Genomic DNA, 13,051 nt, shown 5'->3' with positions numbered 1-13,051 from the left:
CCGGACTGTCATAGTCATGGCCCACCATATCCCTCCCATCCCCTAATGCACAGACATTGACCACCATACATGAGGCACTCTGCCCAGGACCCCTCAGCCCCCCCCCCACACGGGGCTTACACACACAGTAATCCATACATTCATGGCCCATGTGTCATGCTCACAGTGTACTCACCTGTTTGTCTGGAGGACCATAGAGTAAAGTGTACTGGGGTAGGACCCCATCCACTAGTCTCTCCAACTCCTCGGAAGTGAAGGCAGGGACCCTTTCCCCAGACACTCGAGCCATTGTCGCTTCCAGACACAGGTCACAGCAGCACTTGCAGTGTAGGTCCTCTCCTGTTGAAGGTCAGGTAGCAAGTGAGTGCACAGATAGAAAATGGCGGTCACGTCTGCAGTGGTGCGTACCGTCCCCGCCGGAGTACATCACCATTGACTCCTGGAACCCATAGGGCCCAATGATAACCAATGCGATGTTGCGTGGCGGTTGTCAACCGCCGACCGCAACAGTGCACAACCTCAGCAGAATTACCTCATTTCCATTTGTCTCTCCTCACAGGTCAGGCAGCCGCCATTTCAGAGGGGCACAGGCCATCGCACCTAACTGCGTCACAGCAGACATTGGCACATCAACTGACTTACGATTTCACGTACTGTTTCTGTAAAGGAAGAATTGAATATTAATTATGACATATGTGTGAATATGACCTTCTGCTCACTGTTTTTCACCCTAGAGTTCAACTGCTGCAGATGAATAGGAGATGGAGACATCCCCCCGTCTACAGACCCATGGTGGACCTGGCGATAATGGAGGACAGGCACATTATACTGACCTACAGACTTGATAGGGCCACAATCCAAGAACTGTGTGCCCAATTGGAGCCAGACCTAATTTCAGCTATCCGCCACCCCACAGGTATCCCCCCTCTAGTGCAGGTCCTGTCAGTGATCCATTTATTGTCATGTGGTTCTTTCAAAGCGACAGTGGCCATGGCATCAGGGATGTCACAGCCTATGTTCTCCAACGTGCTGACCAGAGTGTTGTCTGCCCTGCAGAAACACATGCGCAGCTACATCGTGTTCCCGCAGAGGGAGGATTTGGCCTTAGTGAAGGCTGACTTCTATGCATTGGGACATATCCCCAACATCATTGGTGCCATTGATGGTACACATATTGCATTTGTCCCCCCCCCCCCGGAGAAATGAACAAGTGTTCAGAAATAGGAAAAGCTTTCACTCTCTGAATGTTGCAGATGGTGTGTTTGGCGGACCAGTACATCTCCTATGTCAATGCCAAGTATCCTGGCTCTGTGCATGATGCCTTTATCTTGAGGAATAGTAGCATCCAATATGTGATGTCTCAAATCCAGAGGCACCAGTTGTGGCTAATAGGTAAGCCCATGGTCCCCACCCAGTTGATGTAAGTATATGGGTGTGGGTTTGGCCCTAAGGGTGAGTGTGTGGCTAACAGGTATCCCTCGAATATTTGCAGGTGACTCTGGTTACCCCAACCTCTCATGGCTACTGACCCCAGTGAGGAATGCCAGGACAAGGCAGAGGAATGTTACAATGAGTCACATGGGCGAACAAGGAGGATCATTGAGAGGACCTTTGGCCTCCTGAAGGCCAGATTCTGGTGCCTCCATCTGACAGGTGGATCCCCCAAGAAGGTGTGCCAGATCATCATTGCATGTTGCATGTTGCACAACCTGGCCTTGAGATGCCAGGTGTCTTTTCTGCAGGAGGATGAGCCTGGGGATGGTCGTGTCACAGTGGTGGAGCCTGTGGACAGTGACGAAGAGGAAGCTGAGGAGGAAGATGTGGATAACAGAAGTACACTAATTCAACAGTACTTCCAGTGACACACAGGTGGGACACTATAACTTCACCTTCCATTGCAGTTTTGTGTTTGACATTGAACATGGCAGCCTGATTTCCCTATTTCTATGGCCACTTACTGTACCTTTTGGCATCTCTATTTTCAGATCTCTGTGCCCTACTCTGGCTTCTGGTGTGTTTACTGCTACCCACTACAGGTCATATCTATGTAAATATTACAGTACATTTCAATTGCAGTGTTTACAGTTCGTTAAACTAATACATATGTCAAACAATTGACAGACTCCATACTTGAATTTGTTCCTAGCGTGTTTATTTATGCGCTAATAAGTGGAGAGGGTATTGCAATGGGCTGGGTTGCTGATGGAGGAAAGTCCAGGGTAGAGTCCAGTCTATTTGTATCACAGGTGCATTGTCCAAATGGGGCATAGGAAGGGGAGCAATGGCAGTTCAAGGTGGACAGGGTGACAGAGTGGGACAGAAGTGTGACAATCAGGAGAGTCTTATTTCCTGGCGGGGGATCTTGGCAATGTTCTCTGGCTTCTGCCTGGATTGCAGGGACCGTTTGCGGGTTAGTTCTCCTTCTGCAGGGCGTGGGGTGCTGGTGGCCTGTTGGTCCTGTGGCGGGGCCTCCTGTCCACTAGCACCGGCAGAGGTGGAGGGCTGTTCATCGTCTGCCTCCACTCATGGTGTTGGCCATGTCTGCCAGCACCCCTGCAATGGTGACCAGGGTGGTGTGGATGTCCCTCAGGTCCTTCCTGATCCCCAGGTACTGTCCCTCTTGCAGCCGCTGGGTCCCTGCAAATTGGCCAGTATCTGGCCCATGGTCTCTTGGGAATGGTGGAATGCTCCCAGGATGTTGGTGAGTGCCTTGTGAAGAGTCAGTTCCCTGGGCCTGTCCTCCCCCTGTCGCACAGCAGTCCTCCCAGCTTCCCTGTTGTCCTGTGCCTCTGTCTCCTGAACCGTGTGCCCACTGCCACTGACCCCAGGTCCCTGATCGTCCTGTGTTTGTGGGGTTGCCTGGGGTCCATGTAGTGGTGGACACACTGCTGATTGACGTGTCCTGGGGACAGAGGGATGGGCCGCTGGGTGGGTGCTGTGCTGGTGTTTCCTGAGGGGGAGGCTCTGTAGTGGTTTGAGACTATGGCTGGGTCACCGACTGTCCAGAGGTCCCTGATGGGCCAGGTTGGTCATCCTGATCCAGGAGTGCAGAGCTGCTGTCATCACTGTGGGCCTCTTCAGGGGGGGGAAACTGGATGTTGCTAGCACCTCCTCTCCAGTGACGTTGTCTGGGGATGTAAATGCAATGTTATTGTTTCTGCATGTGACATCTTGTGCATGGGTATGTTTCCCTCTATTATTGTTATTACAAAGGCAGCTTTGGGTTGTGTGAGTTGTGATTTGGTTGGCTATGTGATTGTCACTAATGTGCATGCTGTGGTGATGGGTGTCCATGCAGGTCTGTGAGGGGGCCCATGCATTGGTGTTGCATGCAGGGCTTGGTATTGGGATGGGTAGGTTGTGATGGTGGGGTATATGTGAGGTGGTGGAGTAATGGGGTGAGGGTAGGGGTAGGAGTTTGTGATGGCATGCAGGTGGGGGGGTAAAGTAGTAAAGATTTGACTTACCAGAGTCCTCCTGCTACTCCTGTGAGGCCCTCAGGATGCACACTCACCAAGACTTGCTCCTCCCATGTTGTTAGTTGTGAGGGAGGAGGTGGGGGTCCACTGCCAGTCCTCTGTACAGCTATCTGGTGTCTTGCTACTACAGAACGCACCTTCCCCCGTAGGTCATTGCACCTCTTCCTGATGTCATCCCTTGTTCCGGGGTGCTGTCCCATGGCGTTGACCCTGTCCACGACTCTCCGCCATAGCTCCATCTTCCTAGCAATGGACGTCTGCTGCACCTGTGATCCGAAAAGCTGTAGCTCTACCCAGTTGATTTCCTCCACCATGATCCTTAGCTACTCCTCAGAGAATCTGGAGTGCCGTTGTGGTGCCATGGGTGTAGTGTGAGTGGTGTCTGTGAGGGTGTGTGGGGTGATGTGTTGGGGTGTGTGCTGTGAGGTGAATGGATGGTGTATAGGTGATGGTGTTTTGTGGCTCAGATTCAGTGGGTGCTCCTGGCTTGCCTCTCTCTCACTTGCCAAAATCTTTGGGTTGTAAAGGGTTGTGGGTATTGTGGGTGTGTGTCTTATAGTGTTGTGGGGGGTGTAGGTGTGTAGTGTGTATGTGTATCAGGTGTGTGTATTTTTGAATTGTCCAATGTGGTGTTGTTTTGTATGCATGTGTGTATTTTGATCGCAGTGGTGTGTACCGCCAATGGTTTGCTGCGGTTGAATGACTGCTGCGGTGATTCGTGGGTCATGATGCTGTGGGCGTATTTCTGTTGCCGTAACAGGTTTGGTTTCGGTACCGCCAGTTTATCACTGACCTTTGGGCTGGCGGACTTGTGTGGGTGTCTGTATAGTGGCAGATTTCTACGTGTGGGTCATAATACTCGTAGCGGTATACCGCCGCGGTCACGGTATGTTGGCGGCAGTCAGCATGGCGTTAAGCGGCACTTACCACCAATGTTGTAATAATGGGCAATGTGTCCCCTTATCTGCAACTTTGTAGATTTTCCTTTTTCCTACCCTGTTTCCTCCCTCCTGCAGTTACTGTGGTGTAATGTGCACACACTCCTGTTGCTATCGGGGTTGCGGACTCTTCGTCGCAGCTGACTGACTTTGCTAGCATCTTTCTTGGAGTGCTCCAATCTTGGCATTCTCTTGTCCCAATATCATTCAAACACCCAATAGCAACTCTGAGCTGTAGTAAGGGTTCTGGGTAAACCCTGGGTTGACATTGACATTCAGCTGGTGAAATCAGCTAAAATCCAGAATGGAGTGCTCTATATGACAAGTTGTAGTGGACTGTTGTCACTAATACTTCTTGATTAACCTCTAAATAGGCCTAACATAGCTTTGGGAAATATATGAGCTTGATGATCCAACATCTGATGACATTACGTACCTGAGATGCCTTCATTCAATCAGCCAGAAGCCTCCTGCATTTCTCTCCCTCTCTTCGAACCGCTCTCCCATTTCCCCCAATAAAGAGCGCTGGCTTGAGTTCACTCTAAGCTTGTGGTTACTTTGTCACTCTTGCTATGGAGGCTTGGGGATTAGCGTCAGACTCTAAAAATAGATTCCCATTAAAATAAGATCCTAATAGGGGAACAGGCACCACAGCAGTATAATTAAAAAGTTGCTGTGGCCCGAAAAGAGATAATTCAGTTTTTCAGGCATTGAGCCATTCAACAACCAATTCTAGGCTCTCTAGCAAGGTAGTAAGGCTCTGCTGGGTTCAGACTACATTCGTACACATTTGTGTGTTGTGATAAAACTAGACTGATTGCAAGAAGCCCCCTAACTTTCACCCCCGTTTTTCACTTTTTGCTGGTGTTTTCTGGACTCTGAGGGTGCCCTGGGCACTGCTAAACAGTACCAGGGCCAGTGCTCTGATTAAAATGAGTATACAAATTAGGCTAATTATGATTGGCTATGCCAGCCTACCTATAAGTCCTTAGTATATGGTAGGGCATGTAGGATTAGGGACTCCAGCATAGGTAGTACACCCATAGGTACACTGCTGTGGTGCCCAGTGTCATTTTAAAGGCAGGCCTGCCTTACTGGCTGCTTTTAAATTAAAGTTACATTCAAATTAGACTTTTGAATTAAAAGTACTTCCAAAGTCTTAACATACCTTATTTTTACATATACGTCACTCCTAAGGTGTGCCCTAAGTTCCCCCATGGTTGGGTGCAGTGGAACTATAAGTAGGGACCTTATAACAAAATGTTTTTATAATCCCTGGTGGGGAAACATAGCCAAATTAGTTTTTTCCTCATTGTAGTGAATAGGCTCCATAGGCTACAATGAGGAGACTTTACTGCTTTCCACCCCAGAAGCAATGATAAATCTGGCAGAGCTGCACCCACACCTCAGATCCTTACAAGGAACAATGATAGAAGAAGAAGGATTCCCCTGCTGGACCCCTGGCCTGGACCCTGCACTCTGAAGGACTGCACCAGCTGCACATCAGGGCTTCACCACAAAAAGGACTTTGCCTGGCTTCAACTGGTTCAAGAAGGGACTCCCTGTTTTCTACAGGTGGAGAATAGCTAACCAGAGTCCCCAAATCTTGAAGAAACTGACAAGCTGATGACTGTCCAGTGCTCATGTTGGAGTTTGAGCCAGGTGCACTCTGGGAGTTGAAGTCTGTTAGAAATGGGGTCTTTGGTTGGCAGTCAGGTTACCCCCCTGTTCAAGCAAGGACCCTCACTCTAGCCAGGGTAAAGGAGAATCACACTCAGTTAACTCCCGCTCACCCCCTTGGTAGCTTGGCATGAGCAGGTAAGCTTAACTTTAGAGACCAGGTGTAAAATATTTGTAACAACACACACAGTAATATTGTAAAAAAAAAAACACAAAATGACTCAACACAGGTTTAGAAAAATAGCCAATATTTAGCTAAACAAAACAAGACCAAAATGACAAAATCCAACATACACAAGTCAAGTTATTAAAGTTTAAAGATTAAACTCAAAAATAGGGCTTAGAAACAAAAAATGCTTTGATGAAGTGATAACACGGTGTCGTGACGGAGTCGTTCCCAACAATCCGACGCCAATGGGTACAGAGCCACGCAGACCTCCAGGACCAGTACCTTAGTAAACTGTAAGCACAAGTTGGTGCGCGAAGTCGGGGATCGTGGTGTCGCTGGACCTGAGGTGGCGTCAGTTTCGGTGTTGCGGGGCAAAGGAGCGGAGGCGTCACAAAGAGGCGTCAGGTCCTTGCTGCGGAGCGGTGGAGGTGAGGCGGCATCAATATGAAACGTTGTATCTGTGCACTTTGGGTGATGTCGGTCACGACATGGTGCAGCGACTTCCACGGAGTCATGGACTTCGGCGGGGCTGCAGTAGTGTTGGGCCTGTGAGGGTCGTCGCACTCCAGCGAGGACCACGGAGTCAGTGGCAGGCGGCATCATGGGATTCGGCAGCGGAGTCGGTCCGGAGTCGTCCGAAGTCAGTTTTCTTGAATTTTGACCAGCTTCTCCTTTCGAGGGCCCAGGGACTGGATAGGGCACCACTTGTCAGGGGAGGAGTCTCAGCAGAGAGTCCAGGTGCTGGTAGGAGAAGTCTTTGATGGTCCTGAGACTTCAGAACAGGGGGGCAAGCTCAGTCTAAACCCTTGGAGATTCTGCTCAAGCAGGAATTTACCACAAAGTCCAGTCTTTGTCTTCTTTCCCAGGCAGAAGCAGCAACTGCAGGATAGATCCACAAAGCACAGGCAGGTCAGCACTCCTCCTCAGCTCTTCAGCTCTTCTCCTTTGCAAAGGTTCCTCTTGATTCCAGAAGTGACCTAATTTTCAGGGGTTTTGGGTTTGGGTGCCCCTTTCTGCCTTTGAAGTCAATCTACTTCAAAGGAAAGTGTCTCTTGTTTGTGAAATCCTGCCTTGCCCAGAACAGGCCCCAGACATACACCATAGACTGCATTGTATGAGGGCAGGCACAGCCCTTTCAGATGTGAGTGACCACTCCTCCCCTCCCTCCCTCCACAGATGGCTCATCAGGATATGCAGGCTACACCCCAGCTCCCTTTGTGTCACTTGTCTAAAGAGAGGTGCAAACAGCCCAACTGGCAAACTGACTCAGACGGGTAATCCACAAACAGGCAGAGACACAGAATGGTTTAAGCAAGAAAATGCCTACTTTCTAAAAGTCACTTGTCTAGAGAGAGGTGAAAACAGCCCAACTGTCAAACTGACCCAGACAGGAAATCCACAAACAGGCAGAGTCACAGAATGGTTTAAGCAAGAAAATGCATACTTTCTAAAAGTAGCATTTTCAAACACACAATCTAAAAACCAACTTCACTAAAAGATGTATTTTTAAATTGTGATCTCAGAGACTCTACACTCCAACTTTCTATCTGCTCCCTAAGGGAACCTGAACTTTAATAATACTTAAAGGCAGCCCCCATGTTAACCTATGAGAGATATAGCCTTGCAACAGTGAAAAACGAATTTGGCAGAACTTCACTGTTAGGACATGTAAAACACATAAGTACATGTCCCACCTTTAACATACACTGTACCCTGCCCATGGGGCTACATAGGGCCTACCTTAGGGGTCATATTGGCAGTTTAAAACTGCACACGCAGACACTGTAGTGGCAGGTCTGAGCCATGTTTACAGGGCTACTTATGTGGGTGGCACAACCCGTTCTGCAGGCCGACTAGTAGCATTTGATTTTCAGGCCTTTGGCACCTCTAGTGCACTGTACTAGGGACTTACTAGTAAATCAAATATGCCAATCATGGAAAGTAAATTACACATATATTTTAAACAGGAGCACTTGCACTTTAGCACTAGATAGCAGTGGTAAAGTGCCCAGAGTAACAAAAACAGCAAAAACAGAGTCCAGCACACATCAACAACCTGTGAAACAGAGGCAAAAGTTAGGGGAGGCCATGCCAAGGCTGCCAAGTCTCACAGACTCCTTACCCTGAAGGAGCAACTCAGGGATTCTGAACCTTGGTGTGAGCAGTGAACTCCTAAAAGACCTCCAAAGGCCTTCTGGAAGAAGATCCAGAACTCTGGAGAAGATTGGGGAACTTCTGTTAAAAAACTCCATAAAGGGACCGATCCGACGTTGTGAGTCAAGCCGGCTTACCTCAACTGCGACCCTGCCTGACTTGCAGGTTCATCCTCTGAAAAGCTCCGGAGCCCCAGACTTCCAGGATTTCACCTGGGGCTCCTGGAAAGGCAGTCCCATGGGGTCAACTCGAAATCGGCTTGCTGCGGAGGGTCGTTCCAACATCGGAGAGAAAACATTCCAAAAAAGTGTCAAAGGCTGAACGTAAAAAGTTGAGGGCAACTTCCCGTGCAGCGTATCCGAGAAGGGCTCCAGGGACGTCGGATCGGAATTCAACTTTAGCCCAGATGAAGATTTCCGCCCTGAAAAATCAGCCAAGTCTGAAAGTAGAATTCTTCACCGAGGTCTGCTGTGACCCGTATCCGAAGAGGGATCCAGGGAGGTTGGATCGGATTGGTGATTTTGTCCTGCTGAAGAAAATCTTCTAGAAAAAGACTAATTCCGAAGGTAAACTTTTGACCGAGGTCTCCCGCTTGCTGTAGCCGTGCCGGGCTCTATCACTGTTGTCCTCAAATTTTGTCTTTGCCCCGGTCGAGTGCGACCAGATGTCCAGATTGGTTTCTATGCGCTAGAAAACATGAATTCCTTAAAAATTCATGCCTCCGGTTCCCCTTATCCGATTTTAATTGTTTCAGTGTCATTTTAAAGATACAAATATACTCTATTTTTATACATTGGTGTTGCATTTTTATTGTGTTTTGTGTTTTACTTATTTATTGTTTTGTGATTTCTAAATGTTTTACACACTTGCCTCCTAAGTTAAGCCTTGTTATTTGTTGCCAAGCTAACAAGGGTTGAGCTTGGATTAATTTATTGAGACCTAACTGGACCAAGTGGGGGTTAGTGGCCTATTGCTAAGTGTGGGAACTTACCTACCCTTACCTATAATCCACTTTCCAACATTTTTGGTGCACAGTGGTGGGATCCAGTTCTTGTGTTTAATATCACACTACAGTTTTAAGTGAAATAAAAAATCCTCTAAATTGACCTAGAGCGAAAGTATATTTGATTTTTCAAATTTGGACTAATTTGTTCTTTTTTTTTCTTTCTAAATTGTTCAGATCAATTGGTGCCAAAGTTTTTTTTTTAAGTGTTTAAGTGACACAAAACTTAAGGGAGACCATGGAGCTTGATCTGGCTAGCCTACCCACACTCACTGCAGCTGAGCTTAGGGTTTTGTTTAGAGAGAGGGGATTGCCTTCTGCTAACAGCCTTAGGAAAGCTGTGATGATCAAGTCCCTTGAAGCCTGGGTAGTGCAGATGGAGGCAGAGAAAGCTTCAGAGGCAGGAAGGGGGAGGGAAGGTGTCCTCTCCAACCTCCAGGAGGAGGAGGATGATTGCCTAACTGTAATTTTAGCAGCTAGGGCTCCATCCAGAGCTAGTTGTAGGGGAGGGTCTGTGCCATCAGACCAAAGGGAAGCAGAACTGGACCTCAGGGAAAGGGAACATGAGGACCAGGTAGCCTTCATAGGTTTGGAGGCAGAGAAGCTGGCCCTATAGAAGAAGAAGTGGGCAAAGAGTGAACAAAGAGATGGTGGAAGCGACAAAGAAGTTGAGGTGTCCATGGGTGGTGGGTTTTGCCCCAGACTACCCAAGTTGGTTGTTCCTGCGTATGTAAAGGGGGATGACATAGACAAATGGTTGAAGGCCATTGAAAAGACTCTCCAGATGAGAAGAGTTAAGACCCAATACTGAGGTTCATTCCTATGGGAGTTGGTCCCAATATCTGGGCGGTATAAGCTCCTGACCCTGGGGGGGGGGGCGGGGAAGAAGCAGATTCCTATCCCAGTATGAAGAGGTGTTTAACCAAGAAGTTTGGTCTGACCCCAGAGCAGTACAAAAAGAAGTCCAGGGACACCCAGAAGGTCAATACCCAGTCTTAGCTTGATTTTGTAGACACCTTACCTAAGGCACTAGAAGGCTGGATACAAGGTAACAAAGTAAATACTTATGAGGGGTTATACAAATTGATCATGAGGGAGCACATATTGACCAATTGTATCCAGGTGAGGTTATGCCAGCATCTAGTGGACTCTAAGTTGACCAGCCCCAGAGAGCTGGGGAAGGCAGATGATGAGTGGTTCAGAACCAGAGTAGTTGTCAAGTCCCTGGGGGAGACTCTAAGAAAGGGGGGTCAGGTCCCCAAAAACATAAAGAGGGAGGTAGTAAGCCCACTGACAAGCATAGGCAGGGAGACCCAGCGTTAAAAATGCTCTTGGACAATAAGGCCTGTGTTGACAGCCAGCAGACAGGTCACTTCAGAGGAGATGCAGCCTGTCCCAAGAGGGTGGTAAGCAAAGTGCTGTCCATGGTAGCCATAGGGTTGGACACCTCAGATGATGAGGTCTTCATAACAATGGGCTGGGAGACAGGTCCAGATGGTAAGCTGGTGATCCTTGAGGGTGGGAGTAGACACGTTCACGCCATTTAGGTGAATGTGCTCCCTACCACTGGTCTGACAGACACCTGCCAGCCACACTATAGTGAGTGACCGGTTGGTGTCCTAAGACATATATGTTCCAGGGGAGACAAGGAGAGTCAGGATAGCGACAGATGAGGTCACCACAAAAAGATGAGGCCATAGTGCCCCTAGAAAGGTAGGATATCCTTGACTGGTTACGGGTGGTTACCTGCCCTTACCAATAATCCACTTTTTAACATGTGTTGTCCACGTGGGAATGGAAATTCAGTTGGTTATCCTGGATGACGTCTGAAGTAGACATTTAAAAAAGAGAGGAAATAGATGACTTTTCAGGGCACCCAGAAAATTCCCACAGGATTGTCCATCACTATGTGCTGCTTCATATTTGATAGGTAGGACTGACACCACTCCTGTACATTCCCCAAGACATGAGCCACTGCTTGTAGATGGTCCAACCGAAGATAGTCGTGCACGGTTCTGGAGGCTGCAGACAGAATCAAGAGAATCAGTAAAGAAGGCAAGCTGTTTTTAGCATTTCAAGCAAATCATATTGAACCTTAAGAAAGGTTATTTCAGTGCCATGTTTAGAGTGAAATCTATATTGGTAGGTATGTAGTATTGTGTAGGAAGTTGGCTCTGTGTATACTATTTCAAAGTAAGCAATAGTGTGCACAGAGTCCAAGGGTTCCCCTTAGAGGTAAGATAGTGGCAAAAGTAGATAATTCTAATGCTCTATTTTGTGGTAGTGTGGTCGAGCAGTAGGCTTATCAGAGGGTAGTGTTAAGAATTTGTTGTACACACACAGGCAATAAATGAGGAACACACACTCAAAGACTTACTCCAGGCCAATAGGTTTTTATATTGAAAAATATATTTTCTTAATTTATTTTAAGAACCACAAGTTCAAGTTTTACAATTAATACTTTAAATGTAAGGTACTTCACTTAGATAATTTAGGAACTTTGAATGAAAGCAATATCACATACAGTCTTTGTAAAAATGGCAATAAGCTATTTTCAAAGTGGACACAGTGCAAAAATCAACAGTTCCTGGGGGAGGTAAGTAAAAGTTAGATTAGGAGGTAAGTAAAACACTTAAAAGTCTCAGTCCTGGGGCATAGACAGCCCACTATTGGGGGTTCAAAGCAACCCCAAAGTTACCACATCAGCAACTCAGGGCCGGTCAGGTGCAGAGGTCAAAGAGGTGCCCAAAACACACAGGCGCCTATGGAGAACAGGGGTGCTCCGGTTCCAGTCTGCCAGCAGGTAAGTGCCTGCGTCCTCGGGGGCAGACCAGGGGGATTTTGTAGAGCACTGGGGGGGACACAAGTAGGCACACAAAACACACCCTCAGCGGCACAGGGGCGGCCGGGTGCAGTGTGCAAAGCAAGCGTTGGGTTTTGTATAGGTTTCAATGGAGAGACCGGGGGTGACTCTAGCGGTGCAGGCAGGAACAGGGGGGGCTTCTCGGGACAGCCACCACCTGGGCAAGGCAGAGGGTCGCCTGGGGTTCACTCCTGCGGTGAAGTTCGGTTCCTTCAGGTCCTGGGGGCTGCAGGTGCAGTGTTGGTTCCAGGCGTCGGGTCCCTTGTTACAGGCAGTCGCGGTCAGGGAGAGCCTCTGGATTCTCTCTGCAGGCGTCGCTGTTGAGGCTCAGGGGGGTCGTCTCTGGTTACTCACAGGCTCCCAGTCACCGGGGAGTCCTCCCTGAGGTTTTAGTTTTCTGCAGGTCGAGCCGGGGGCGTCGGGTTCAGAGTGTAGAGTCTCACCTTCCGGCTGGAAACGTGAAGTCCTTGGAAGTTGCTTCTTTGTTGCAAAGAAGTAGCTGGTTTTGAACAGGGCCGCTGTTCATGGGAGTTTCTTGGTCCTGTAGTCCAGGGCAGTCCTCTGAGGCTTCAGAGGTTGCTGGTCCCTGTCGGATGCGTCGCTGTAGCAGGTTTTCGAAGTTGGAGACAGGCCGGTAGGGCTGGGGCCAAATCAGTTGTCGTCTTCCTCCTTCTTTGCAGGCTTGTAGGTCAGTAGTCCTTCTTCTTTCTTCAGGTTGCAGGAATCTGATTTCCTGGGATCTGGGGAGCCGCTAAATACTGACTT

This window comes from Pleurodeles waltl, chromosome 2_1 (assembly GCF_031143425.1).
Source record: "Pleurodeles waltl isolate 20211129_DDA chromosome 2_1, aPleWal1.hap1.20221129, whole genome shotgun sequence".
Lineage (NCBI taxonomy): Eukaryota > Metazoa > Chordata > Amphibia > Caudata > Salamandridae > Pleurodeles > Pleurodeles waltl.
Note: the sequence above shows the minus strand (reverse complement) of the source record.